Raw genomic sequence first — 15017 nt, 5'->3', positions numbered from 1 at the left:
GTACTGCACGTGTGAAGAAGAAAAATTAAGTTGAATAAATGCTGCATGAATGGTTTTGAAATATCTACGGATGAAGTTGAAAGAGATCTAAGATATTAGAACTAATACTCAACCTGGCTAGTCACTTCAGAGCATCAATCAACAAAGCCACTAGAACGATGAACGATGAAGTCAAAATTACAAAGTCTGGGGCTCAAAATTCTGCAGCTTTTTATTGGGAGGGTGGGGTGCGGAGTTGGGGGGGGATGAAACTGGTGTATTTCTAGCATAGGGATCTCGGTGTAAATCAGATATGCCAGAGTTACACTCATTGTAAAATACAGACTAAATTCTGGTGGAACTGGGTGCTGGCAGAAAATGTTCCCACCCCCAAAGTTGCTCATGTACACAACTGACAGGATACTGAGGGCAAAAGCTGTCCAGAAATTCTGCGATTTTTACTCGAATTGTGCCTGGGTTGTTAAGCCTGAAAAAGAAATGAGCAAGTTACCTGCATGACTGATCAAACCAGGAAGTGGTTGTGTTTACAGGCTTTGAATATCCACAAACTTTGTCTGAAATATCAGCTTTGAGCGTTGGCCATGATATCTGTCTGTTTTCAGTGGTCTTTGGACTGCATTTTGTAGCCCGATTGCACTGCTCATGCATGTCCTGTTGGCCGTAGAGAAATTCAAGACCATAGTACCGGTCAAGCAGTGTCAGTTGCTGGCCGGCCTCCAAAATCCCAAGCAATTTATAACTGCGGAGGGCCCCTATCACCAATTTGCTGGCCTAGGGCAATAAAGATACTGGGATGGGAATTACTAGAATAGCTTTTTAATGTGTAAATGGGAGAGGAGATTAAATTAAGTGCATACATGAAAGAGAAGGGAATAGAGTGGCATTGGGGGCAGGGTGGGAAGAGGTCATTGGAGTGGGAGGAGGCTCGTGTGGAGTATAAACACAAATATAGAACGGTTGTGCCGAATAGTCTATTTCTGTGCTGTAGATTCAATGAAGCAATTGGAAAAATCTTTTCTCAGCTGTGCTGCTAAGAAGTGATTCTACATGCTGCTTTTCAGCAGGTTCACGTAGGGAAATCCTTTTCTTCTGTCATGGAACATTTACCATGGAATTCATTATAGGCATTCTCATATAGGCCCTTATTATGGAGGCAGAACTGGAGCAGGAGGAAGAGGAAATTACAGGGGTACACAAGTTACGGCTACACCAAAGGAGAAGACAACCGATTAGGACTATGCAACTCTCTTGAACATTGGTTTATTAAGGAGGCACTGAAGGAGCTGTGTGTCCCATTGCAAACTGACCTCCAAACATCATCTCAAACACAAAAGCCAAACAAAGAACAGGCATTCCTCCAGAACACTGGACTTCACATCCCATGTATATGCATATAAATATTTACAACTGGTACTTCCTTTTGCCATCATGCCCACTCCAGGTGCCCCTCTATGCTGTCTGTAAACCTATCCTGGTGCTGAGCTGAAGTGGTACTTGACAGCCAGTGGTACTTCGTGGTGCTGTAGTATAATGAGCCTCTTGGTACACAGGTGGCCCTCATCTCAAGGCTTCTAAGTCCTAAGAGGACTCCTCTGCAGACTGTGTCTCCACTGCAGGTGTGTGGGCAGTCTAGTCCTGTATCATGCCATCTGCATGGAGCAGACATCTGAGGGAACTGTCTAGAAAGGTCACATGAGCAGTCATCAGAGGTGGGGAAAACATTGTGAAGATGGATCTGACCATGCCACTTGTGCTGGGTCCTGAATCTGAGTACCCATTGAGCAGAGGTTTGGTTTTGGCATTTGATCAGAGGGAGGACAGACTTGGTGGTATCACTTAGACCCCGAGAGGTGATTCCCCAAAGCTTTTGGAAGTTTCTTCTTTCTCCATAATGGTTTTTCAAGGCCAAAATCTTCTGTCTCAGGCAAGAGTGCTACCACTGAGCCAATGCTGACCCCTTAAGGCATCCTTCCACCAGAGTCTACAGACCATGCCGTTCCCTCAAGAATGTATGTTTAAGGAGGCAATGGTTTATTAAGCATAGAAGGAACTATGTGTTCTATTGCAAGCTGACCTCCAAACATTCTCTCATGAAAACCAAATAACAGACATACTTCGGAACACTAGATTTTATATCACATAATGGTTTTACTGTGTAAATATATATTTACAACAAATGCTTTTTAACACCATGCCTATTCCAGTGCTCTCTTAAACCTATCCTAGTGCTGCTCCGAGGTGATACCTAAGGGTCAGGGATGCCAGTAATGCTTGGCTTCTCTGTGGTAGCATGAGCCTCTTGGGATCGAGCTTGCCCTTGTCTCGGGGCTTCTCAGTCCTGGGAGGACTTTTCAGAAGGCTGCGTTGACACTGCAGGCTCCTAAGAGGATTGGCTGGAAAAGTCATACGAGCGGTCATTAGGAGAGAGGATGGCATTATGAAGGTAGACTCTAGCCATGACATTTGTGCTTAGTACTGGATCTGAGCTCTCATTGATTAGTGGGAGGACTGACCTGATGGTAGCATTTAGATCCTGCAGACCCTGAGATATGGCATCCCAAATCTTTCGGAAGCTGGTTCCCTTTGTTCTCTCCAATTGGTACCCCACAACCTAAAGGCCAATGGTCAAAGCATCCACGTTGGACACACTGATAGAGAGGTCTGCAGACCAGTCAGGTGAGGTGGATGCAAGTGTTCCTGGTGCTCCCACCTGCTCCTGGTAGCACTGCATTGTTTTAAATCCTTCTCTGATATTGGTACTGAGGAGGGCATTGGAATCCACAATGAGCCTTGCCATTTGTCTCAAGTCCTCAGTGCCTCCATCTGGGTGTGATGCTCATCGAACATCCTTTTTTAGAGCAGAGCCCCTAAGATCTGAGTCTGCAGGCTCGGGGACTGGGGCTGACTTCTGCCGATCCTCTACCAACCACAGTCAGATCCTACTTTCATCTCTGTCTCCTCCGGCACCCTCACGTGTTGTGTCTCACCAATGAAAATTCCTCATCGTAACTATGTACATCTGCGTGGGTGGATTTCTCTGAGTGAGAGAGAGAGAGAGTGAGTGTGACTAAAGGCATAGGTGAGGATCTAGCAGGTTGGACAGAAATGGGAGGGCGTTGGTAACTTTCTTCTTCCTTCTCTTTGGCATCTTGCTTTGAGTTATCTAGAGTAAAAGAAAATGAAAAGAAGCTATAATATTGTTCAGCTACCATGACAGTTCCCTCTATTTTTTGCTGGTGCCCGGTCATGTTTCTTGCTAATGTGTTTGTGCTCCCAAACCATTATACAGGCAAGCAAACTAAAGATGGTCCAGGTAAATCTGCAACTGCCATTGGCCTTCCTAGGCATCCATCCCTAATGGGTTCAGGTGTATGGCTCCTCAGGATCTTCCAGGCTGCTTCCATCAAAAGGCTTAGTTATGAGGAAAAACGGGAGAATCTTAGGCTTTTCAAACTTGATGGAAGGCAATTGAACAATGTCTTTATTGAGGTATATGAGAGAGTAAACAGCAAAGGTAAATTGTAACACTATTTCCAATTACCACCCCCCACAGCCTCAACTATTCACATGTTCTCTGTGTCTCTTTAATGTCTTTTTTAATTATGTACCGACAACATCCCGGCTGTAGTGCTGAAGACTTGTGCTCCAGAACTAGCCGCGCCTCTAGTCAAGCTGTTCCAGTACAGCTACAACACTGGCATCTACCCGACAATGTGGAAAATTTCCCAGGTATGTCCTGTCCACAAAAAGCAGGACAAATCTAATCCGGCCAATTACTGCCCCATCAGTCTACTCTCAATCATCAGCAAAGTGATGGAAGGTGTCGTCGACAGTGCTATCAAGCAGCACTTACTCTAACAATAACCTGCTCACCGATGCTCAGTTTGGGTTTTGCCAGGACCACTCGGCTCCAGACCTCATTACAGCCTTGGTCCAAACATGAACAAAAGAGCTGAATTCCAGAGGTGAGGTGAGAGTGATTGCCCTTGACATCAGGGCAGCATTTGACTGAGTGTGGTACCAAGGAGCCCTAGTAAAATTGAAGTCAATGGGAATCAGGGGGAAAACTCTCCAGTGGCTCGAGTCATACCTAGCACAAAGGAAGATGGTAGTGGTTGTTGGAGGCAAATCATCTCAGCCCCAGGACATTGCTGCAGGAGTTCCTCAGGGCAGTGTCCTAGGCCCAACCATCTTCAGCTACTTCATCGATGACCTTCCCTCCATCATAGGGTAAGAAATGGGGATGTTCACTGATGATTGCACAGTGTTCAGTTCCATTCGCAACCCCTCAAATAATGAAGCAGTCCAAGCACGTATGCAGTACGACCTGGACAACATCTAGGCTTGGGCTGATATGTGGCAAGTAACATTCGTGGCAGACAAGTGCCAGGCAATGACCATCTCCAACAAGAGAGCGTCTAACCACCTCCCCTTGACATTCAACGGCATTACCATCGCCGAAACCCCCACCATCAACATCCTGGGGTTCACCATTGACAGAAACTTAACTGGACCAGCTATATAAATACTGTGGCTAGAAGAGCAGGTCAGAGGCTGGGTATTCTGTGGCGAGTGACTCACTTCCTGACTCCCCAAAGCCTTTCTACCATCTACAAGGCACAAGTCAGGAGTGTGATGGAATACTCTCCACTTGCCTGGATGAGTGCAGCTCCAACAACACTCAAGAAGCTCGACACCATATAGGACAAAGCAGCCCGCTTGATTGGCACCCCATCCACCACCCTAAACATTCACTCCCTTCACCACCGGCGCACTGTGGCTGCAGTGTGTACCATCCACAGGATGCACTGCAGCAACTCGCCAAGGCTTCTTCGACAGCACCTCCCAAACCCATGACCTCTACCACCTAGAAGGACCAAGAGCAGCAGGCACATGGGAATAACACCACCTGCACGTTCCCTTCCAAGTCACACACCATCCTGACTTGGAAATATATCGCCGTTCCTTCATTCTTGCTGGGTCAAAATCCTGGAACTCCCTTCCTAACAGCACTGTGGGAGAACCTTCACCACACGGACTGCAGCGGTTCAAGAAGGCGGCTCACCACCACCTTCTCAAGGGCAATTAGGGATGGGCAATAAATGCGGCCTCGCCAACGACGCCCACATCCCATGAACTAATATTTTAAAAAATCTTCCTACTGTTTCATGTTAATATCACAAACCATTTAACCATTTCCCCTTTCAGCACCTTGCAGGCCATTCCGTGTATACTTCCTCTCTCACGTGTATATTTTAAGAAAAATTTCCTCCTCCTTTACTTTTTTTCTGTTCCTTTTTAAAATGCTATTCTACTTTCTTTAGTTCCCAATCCTGAAATGTTAACTTGGACATGATTTCTCAATGGCAATAAACCTGAGTGACCCAACAGTAAAATTACTGAACTACAGTTATAGAAAATTATAGTTTTGATGTAATTTGACACTGGCACAAAAATACTGTAAACTGCATCAAGACTTTGGCTCCAACAAAACAGAAATTGGGTAGCTATTTTAACCTTGAGGGCGGAGGTACAGGGGTAGGGCTAACTTGACTGGTCCATAAGAGGAAACATTTGATAAATCGTAGAACTATCATAACATTTGCACAGAACAAGCAGTTGCATCATTGGTATTATCATGCTTGTAAATGTATACACTGTTTACACTGGAACATAGATGTAATGAATAAATTGATACCTTAGCAACAGTTGCTGAGAAAATTTTTATATTTTGGCTCATTAGTCTCACAGTGTTTGCAGCCGTGTGCAGTGATAAATACTTGCAACATTTATCCACTGTGAAGTGTCGATGGGTAATCAGTAGCACATGTTCATCCCATTTATTCACTACTGATTCCAGCTAATGACTCTGAAGGGAGATATAATGAGAAAAATTGTTCCTTCCAGCGGCACTAAATTTCTATGAGACATTGACTTCACCTAATCTTTTTGTATCTGATGTCAGGAATATTTTCATAGAACGACTTAGTGTTTCTCCCAGTTGGGAGCGTGGAATCTGGCAGAGGGTGCAACAGTCTGTGATTTTCCACTCATTGATTTGAACGGGTGGAAAATTACAGGCCCTGTGTCTACGAGATCTCCTGACACACTCCCATGAGTGCTGTTCCCTGCTTGAAGCGCAGGAGTGTGGAATCAGCTCTAAAGAGTGATCAACGCATGGAATAGACTTCCAGATCGCGCTAGGTCATGTTTTGGGGGAAATGTAGTGTCTTTCTGGTTCAGCTCGGATGGCTAAATAGCCTTTCTGATCTCTACCTATCTTATGAACTGCTTAGCCAAAAATGTTTGGTTGGAAACCAAATAAAGCTTTTTTGCTCTTACTACGCGTTCACTGCCTCTCTGTGACAAGGAGTCAACATTACTGACTTTTACCTTTTACCTATTGTTTTTGCAATAACCCCTGATTGTGTACAGTAGTTAAATGCCAAATGGAATCATGTCTTAATTATTCCATAATATTACATTTTTACATTAGATGAGTGCAGCCAATTGCAAATACATGTTTCTTTTGCTGTTGGTTGCACTCCTAAAGCTGCTCTTATACTGAGCCATGCTAGTGCCACTAGCTTCTGATGCACTCAGGTGGATCTAAGAAGAAGATCATTGAGAACTACTGCATTTAATGCATATCGTACACTGTCAACATCAACAAAAAAAATGACTACGTTTACTCATTTAAGCCCAGCCATGTATATCAATCAGAAATCAATTCTGACCTAATTGGTCAGCAAACCATAATCTAAGATGGAGATACACTAATTGATACACTAATTGCCTGCTATTAGTGTATCAACTGCCTACAGTTGATTATCCTTTACAGAATTCCAGTCTTGTTCAAGTGTCCTCATTTTAAAACTTCCAGATATGGAAAATTGTGTTATTTATTAATTTTGAATGTGAACCTCACACAATCCTGAAAGAAACAGGATGCTTCTATGCAATCTGACCTGCCTTGTACCCCTGATTTCACTCTCTCTTTTGTCTTCAACAGAGAAATGGCCATTTTCAAAATTAGAATTGCAGAAACTAAAAATCTGGCAGAAAAATCCTCAAAAATAACTTGACAAAAATTGTAGCCATGATGTGGAGATGCCGGTGATGGACTGGGGTGGACAAATGTAAGGAATCTTACAACACCAGGTTATAGTCCAACAATTTTATTTTAAAATCACAAGCTTTCGGAGATTATCTCCTTCGTCAGGTGAGTAGTGAATGAGAGGTTCTCAAATCACATATCTTATATTAGGCTGGGACACCATCACACCAATCAAAGGTGTCGTTGGTGTTCAGACAGGTTAGCCACGGAAAACAGTAGGTCCCAGTATGCTGAATACACATTGTGTCAAATTACACAGACAGAGAGAAAGAGACCCGAAAGGCAGAGAGAGAGAGAGAATTTCCAGTTGTATTAAAAACAATATTACAAACAATATTCAACCTTAAACAGTGAGGGGGATGGAATCAGTGTCATTTTTTAAGATTGATTTGAGATTTTGGAAAGATTTTTAAAAAAAACACACACTCGTGAAGGCAGGTAATATCAGCTGGGACAAGACCAATGCCACAGCTTTGTGGTTTTTACGGAAAAATTAATATAATCACAATATAGAATCGATAAAGCACCATTAAAAATCCTGGGATCCCATGTAATAGAAACAAAATGTAACTTATTTAGTCACCGTAAACCAGTGACCACAATTACAAATGGGAAGATACTGATAAATCCCAGAATAACCATACAATTAAAAAGGGCTTTTGTCTTATTATGCCGCCTGAGATAGGTGGTGTTGGAGAGAAACTGACAATGTTCATCATGATTGAATATTTTTCGGGATTCTGAAGTTTCCTTTCCATTTCCTGGATGGATTAGGGGGAGCCCTACAGTACAGTTCAGCAAGGGTATCGAGAATTATAGCGGAATTATAGCCACATGTTGCATAATTTTACAATTAGGAATCGATTGGACCTTCCAGCAGCAGAAGATCGAGAGGAAGAAGGTAGAGACCATCAATCCCCTCAACATGATGAGAACACCTAGGAGAGAGGTGAGGTGGCACAGGATAATCAATCGCCAGCAACGCGTGAGACGTGGCAGGAAATTACCAACAACTGTTTCTAGTAGAAACGACGTAGCTCATCTCCAGAGACCACGATGCTATTGAGGAACCTTTGCAATGCTCACAAATAACCAGAACTCAAATCTACTGAACATTTCCCATCCTGAACACTTCCCATCCTATGAGGGAATGGACACTTACAAACTTTCAACAGCAATTAAAAAGAGAACTGAAGGCCTTTATAAAAATAATTCACAAACACACCAAACTGCCAAAGATTTCCCCATTTAGTGATTGTCTCTTCATTATGTCCTGTTACTGTTTCTTATCACCATGCCTACCCCTTGTGCCAAAAGCTCTTTTCACATAGAAACCTAATCGTTTACTCCCAAGTGATGCTACCTCACTGTCAGGAGGTTTGTAGCTGGGACTGTACCAATAGAGCTCTTGAAGACTGAGATGGTACTCATCTAAATGATGATGATGTTCTAGAAGGACCTACTTCTGGTGTCATGATCATGCCCAGGCCAGAAGCTCTCTCCTGTACTGGGATTGGAGGGGGCTGGATTGTTGTAGCTGTATTGTCACTGTCATGTGATCAATTCCTACAGCCGACTTGTTCTGGCATGGGCTCAATGGTAGGATTCAATGGTAACACTCTGGCTTCTGAGACATTTTAAGATTCTCAAAATTCACAGATCCCCCAAAAACTCAGAGAAAAACCCTAAAGAAATTCACCTTTTCCCTGAGTATGGAAAAACTGTGGACCCTGACTAAAATCCTAAGATGGAAGGATAGGTGAGAGGTCACCAGACGAAATCAACAACACACACACCGTGGAGCTTCATACATGTCTCTGTTTTAATGCAAAACGGACAGCAGGGGGTCGACAATCACCCCCATTGAAAGAGGTAACTGTTCCAGACATCGTGGGGCCATGCCTTTGTATTTAAAGCAAAACCACCAACACCTAGGACGTTGGGTACAAAAGGAAGCCTTGTGTGACAAGCTCTAAATCAGAATTAAAACAATGACCCATTGGGAGAAGCAATTTGCAATATGATTGGGACCATCAAAAAGCCATCAAAGGGCTTTGTAAGAACGGTTTTAAACAGGATGTGGAGATGCCGGTGATGGACTGGGGTTGACAATTGTAAACAATTTTACAACACCAAGTTATAGTCCAGCAATTTTATTTTAAATTCACAAGCTTTCGGAGATTTCCTCCTTCCTCAGGCAAATGTTTCAAGAGCTCCTTGAAGCCTACGCATTTATACATATAGAACAATACATGGTGTTTACAGACTGCCCCTGCAACTGCCCGTTGCCAAGGCAATCACCGTGTTCAGACAGAGAGGTGTCACCTGCAGAACCCCCGAATACACATTCAACAAAAAAACAAACAGGGAAAAAAAACAGAGAAAAAAAACAGAGAGAGGCAGAAACATCCGGAAGGCAGAGAGAGCCAGCAAATGACCCATTATATTAAAAACAGATAACATTTGTTCGCTGGTGGGGTAACGTGTAGCGTGACATGAACCCAAGATCCTGGTTGAGGCCGTTCTTGGACACACGAATCTCCATCAAAGACGGGCACCTCAGCACCTCACTCTACCGCAAGCCCACGGACAACCTCACGATGCTCCACTTTTCCAGCTTCCACCCTAACCACGTCAAAGAGGCCATCCCCTATGGACAGGCCCTGCGAATACACAGGGTCTGCTCAGACGAGGAGGAACGCGATGGACACCTACAGACGCTGAAAGACGCCCTAGTAAGAACGGGATATGACGCTCGACTCATCGATCGACAGTTCCGACGGGCCACAGCAAAAAATCGCATAGACCTCCTCAGGAGACTAAGACGGGACGCAACCAACAGAGTACCCTTTGTCGTCCAGTACTTCCCCGGAGCGGAGAAACTACGCCATGTTCTCCGCAGCCTTCAACATGTCATCAATGAGGACAAACACCTCGCTATGGCCATCCCCACACCTCCACTACTCGCCTTTAAACAGCCACCCAACCTCAAACAGACCATCGTTCGCAGCAAACTACCTAGCTTTCAAGAGAACAGCGTCCACGACGCCACACAACCCTGCCACGGTAACCTCTGCAAGACATGCCAGATCATCGACACAGATACCACCATCACACGAGAGGACACCACCCACCAGGTGCATGGTTCATACTCCTGTGACTCGGCCAACGTTGTCTACCTCATACGTTGCAGGAAAGGATGCCCCAGAGCATGGTACATTGGCGAGACCATGCAGACGCTGCGACAACGGATGAACGGACACCGCGCAACAATCGCCAAACAGGAGGGTTCCCTCCCAGTCGGGGAACACTTCAGCAGTCATGGACATTCATCCACCGACCTTCGGGTAAGCGTACTCCAAGGCGGCCTTCGAGACACACGACAACGCAAAATCGTCGAGCAGAAATTGATAGCCAAGTTCCGCACCCATGAGGACGGCCTCAACCGGGATCTTGGGTTCATGTCACGCTACACGTTACCCCACCAGCGAACAAATGTTATCTGTTTTTAATATAATGGGTCATTTGCTGGCTCTCTCTGCCTTCCGGATGTTTCTGCCTCTCTCTGTTTTTTTTCTCTGTTTTTTTTCCCTGTTTGTTTTTTTGTTGAATGTGTATTCGGGGGTTCTGCAGGTGACACCTCTCTGTCTGAACACGGTGATTGCCTTGGCAACGGGCAGTTGCAGGGGCAGTCTGTAAACACCATGTATTGTTCTATATGTATAAATGCGTAGGCTTCAAGGAGCTCTTGAAACATTTGCCTGAGGAAGGAGGAAATCTCCGAAAGCTTGTGAATTTAAAATAAAATTGCTGGACTATAACTTGGTGTTGTAAAATTGTTTACAAAGGTTTTAAACAGACCATTGTAAGAGAGACATCCACAAGGCGAAAGCTCTCTCTCTCTCTCTCTCTCTCTGGCTTGCTGGCTCTGGTGGGCTGCTTGTCTTGGTTCTGCCTGTGTCTGGAAAGAAGGGCAGTTTCCAGCAGACAACAAGGAAAGCAGTTCGACAGAGAAGGACAGCAGCTCTAGTAGCAGGCCGACACACAAGAAGAAACCAGAGCAAGAGTCCCAGTGACCATCAGACACCTCGCGGCAACAAGGGCCTTACGAAACAACCAACCGAATATTACCACCAACCAACCGGGTAATATTTAGCCACTGCGACCAAAGAAAACCAACTCGGGAGAAAACCGAAGATCCGCAAAGTTTCCACTCTAAAATCTATTTCTGACTTACCTCTGGGTGAATTACTGTCAAGGTTTCGTTTGGTGAGCATTATCCCTGGTCCTTTAGAGTCCAACCTAACTAGTACAGTGGGATTTGGGAGGGGTGAGGTATCTTTCTACTGTAATTTCCCTCGCGTGTACTGAAGTGTTCCCCATTTTATTAGAGTGTTAAGATTGTTGTGTTGTATTTCCTCTCTTGAATAAAGGTCAAAGTTTCTTGCACCAAAATCAGTTGTCTGCTACACTTTGTCACAACCCCCAAATAAGTCCAAGGTCTAGAACCCATGGAGTGGGAGCGATTCGGACTGCTCAGAAGTCAGAGGTGAAGCTGACACACACGACCACCCCCTACAACATGAAGGTCATGCACTTAAGCCCCACTGCAGAGACTTGAGTGCATAATCTAGGCTGACACTTCAGTGCAGAACTTAGGGAGTGTTTCAATGTCAATGGTGCTTTCATTTAGATGAGATGATAAAGCAAGGCCTCGTCTCTCCTCTTGGGTGGATGTAAACACTCCCATGGCATTATTCAAAGAAGAGCAGGGCAGTTCTCCTGGCCAATATTTATCCCTCTAACACTAGCAGTTTTAAAAAATGGATTATCTGGTCATTTATCTCATTGCTGTTTGTGGGACTTTGCTGTGCACAAATTGGCTGCCGTGTTCCCCTACATTACAACACTGACTGCAATTCAAAAAATATCTCATTGGCTGTGAAGCACTTTGGGATGTGCTGAGGTTGTGAAATGCACTATATAAATGCAAGTTCTTTCTTTCTTTAAAACTTACAATACCTTCTGGCCCTTTAAGCTGCAGCAGCCTTTTAACTGGTGCACGTAAATCTGATTCCCCTTCCTCCCAGTGGTGGAGATCCACTCAGCAGTGGCAATGCTGCCTTTAACCTGTCCTGCATTCAAAATTACCCCCCCGCCCCACAACCAGGAAAATGCACTCAAATGCTGGTGAGATCACATGGGTGGGCAGAAGTCTCATTCCACCATGTTTCTGATGGGCCTGGGTAAATCTAGGCCATTGTGTTTTAAATACTAATCTGCTATATTGTTTAAAATATTCATAGAGAACTCATTATTCTTATTAAATTGCACACATTTTTATTTATTTTTAATAATGAAATAAGTGTGTGTAAGAAAAAATACAAAATACTTCATCAAGGCTGGGTTATGTTAGGGCTTATAAATTTAATAGAATTACTGGCTTCAAACTGCTTCAAAGTAGGACTATGAAAAAGAAATCAGTTGTTTCACTTTGCGTGTGTGTTGATCGCACATTCACAGATCACAGAATTTTTCAACATGAAAAGGCAAAGTCAACAGCAATTATCTTCTGATTGAACACCTCTGCTAACAACAAAGTTCTATTAAAAAAAGCACACAAATACACAGTGTATACATTCTCTGTATTTAATTACTCATCTTTCACATGATTATAGTTGTTAGATCATTAGGTTCTTATTAGAGAGGAACTGCACTTTCAGAAACATATTATTATGAGCACTTCTTTGATCATGTTGCTCAACTAAAGCTTCTGAAGAAAGCTGCAAACACAACCACCCAAGTACTCTGAAAGCCTAACATTACAAAGGTAAGCATTGTAACCAGTAGATTTTTCCACAGCAGGTTCCATTAACATTTTCAGTAAAGCAGGGACATTTTTTTTTTGTTGCAAATTTCCTGCTCCCCCCCCCCCTCCTCTCCTGAAGATGTTGACCCCGATATTCCTCCCCCTCGCTTTCCCTGGGTACTGCAGGGATGTAGTGCACCCAGGGCCTTAGGCTGGGAAGTAGGGCCAGGAACACAGATACAGCTACAGATCTGATAAGGGCCCAGAATGGCCATTGGCCTTAAGGCCTCTAAACCAAAAGATCTGTTAGGAGGCTGGAAGGTATGGGTATTACTTGCCTTTCCAGCCTCTCTGGCTTCACTACATGGTCCACTCAGAGCATCCAGTCTGAGAATTCCCAGGCACAAGGCCTAAAGCCAGTTTCTTTGGGTGCTCCTGAAAATGTGTGGCCTTCAGTTATAGAGTGAGGAAAGTGAGGTATGAGGGTTGGGAATGCCAACTCCATTTACATGGCTGGACTGGCCCTACAACTGTTGTAGATGTAGATACAGGACCGTCTGTCTCAGGAAGCCCCAGCTAGGCTGGGGCAATCTAAAGGATTGACATAACAGGTCTTCATCCCCTGGTTCTTCTCTATAGTGTCTGGGAAATGAGCATTCCCCAGGCACTACACAGAGGAATATTGGAGCCATTGACTCCTGTAGTTACCAGGAGTCTGCAGGTAACTGCAGGAGTCAATGGCTTCAATACTCACCAAATGAGTACTCTTCATGTCATATGGAAGGCTAGGTAGTCAACATTGGCATTCGACCACAGGGACCTCCTGTCCTCACCTTGAGTTTACTTTTATACATTTCCAGCAGATATCACTGGACAGTGATCAGGAACAAGAACCAAGGCCCAGCAGTGTTCAAGCTATCAGTAGTACCCGTATTGCTACCCTTGCTGAGATCAGTTAACTCAGTACAGACCAGGGACTAAATCTGATCTGTATGGCTCAGCTACAGGCTGCTTTTATCAACTGATCTATCGGGGGAACCAAGGAGAAAGATTTTAATACTGAAATAATGGAAAGATTAAGGTCAACCTTTTAATATATTCTAAAAGCTAACACATTATGAATATCTTAACTTCAATTCATAATAAGAATATTTCATAAACAAATGGTTGGAACAAAAGCCATCTCCATAATGTGTATTTAGATGAGCTCAAAAATATTTACTGAAAGTGGGCAGATCTGAATTGGGCTGATTTAGAATCGTTCACAAATCTTTAGCCTAATTTTAGCCATTCAAATACAGAGTTTACAGCCTTTTAAACAGAACCATACCACAAATAGACACAAATTGTCACTTCTTGGCCATTTAGTGTGTAAGCTTGACTCATTTGGTAGTATGGTTTCTGAATCAGATGGTTGTGGGTTCAAGTCAGAAGTTCAGCACATAATCCGGTCTGATGCCCTACATGCAACACTGAAGGAGTGCTGCATTGTTAGAGGTGCCTTCCTTCAGACAAGACGTTAAACTGAGGCCCTGTCTGTTTGTTCTAGAGAACTGTAAAGATCCCATGGAACTATATAAAGAAAAATAGGGAGTTCTCCTGGTATCCTGGCCAACATTCCTCCGTCAATCAAAATCAGATTAACTGGTTGTTCATCTCATTGCTGGTTCTGGGATCTCGCTGTGTGCAAAACAGATGGTGTCTTTGTCTACATTACCATAGCCTTTACATTTCACTATATATGAAGCACATTGCTATGTTTCTGAGAATTGACATAAGGTGCTTTGTGAATACAAATCTTTCTGCAGGAGTCTGATGGTATTTTGACAAACATGTTGAAAGAAATTTGATCTTCATTATTTCTAAGTTTGTGGTGTCAGAGAGAGAGAGCAAGTGTCAGGGATTATTGTTTTTGTTTGGTTTGGGTTACATTTGACTTTATGATTTATAGACTTTTTTTCTTGCTTGATTTTAAATGCTGGTCAAGCAGCTTTGCACCAAGTGTCTATCTGATGGTCTGGAGAGAGCAGAGATTGTCCACGGTATCTGTTTCTTTGTTGCTTTGCATGTCTGTACCGTCTATTTCTGTGG

The 15017-nt window shown here is 43.8% G+C and overlaps 1 non-coding gene across 1 annotated transcript; it reads left to right on the top strand.

Annotated features, from left to right (window-relative positions):
• Positions 1 to 562: 562 nt before the first annotated feature.
• Positions 563 to 734, top strand: LOC137300455 (small nucleolar RNA SNORA23). The gene has a single exon (XR_010958098.1). It is a non-coding gene; the product is annotated as a small nucleolar RNA SNORA23 (small nucleolar RNA).
• The last annotated feature ends 14283 nt before the right edge of the window (positions 735 to 15017 follow it).

Source organism: Heptranchias perlo, chromosome 2, assembly GCF_035084215.1.
Source record: "Heptranchias perlo isolate sHepPer1 chromosome 2, sHepPer1.hap1, whole genome shotgun sequence".
Classification (NCBI taxonomy): Eukaryota; Metazoa; Chordata; class Chondrichthyes; order Hexanchiformes; family Hexanchidae; genus Heptranchias; species Heptranchias perlo.
This window is presented reverse-complemented; position numbering and strand designations above follow the sequence as displayed.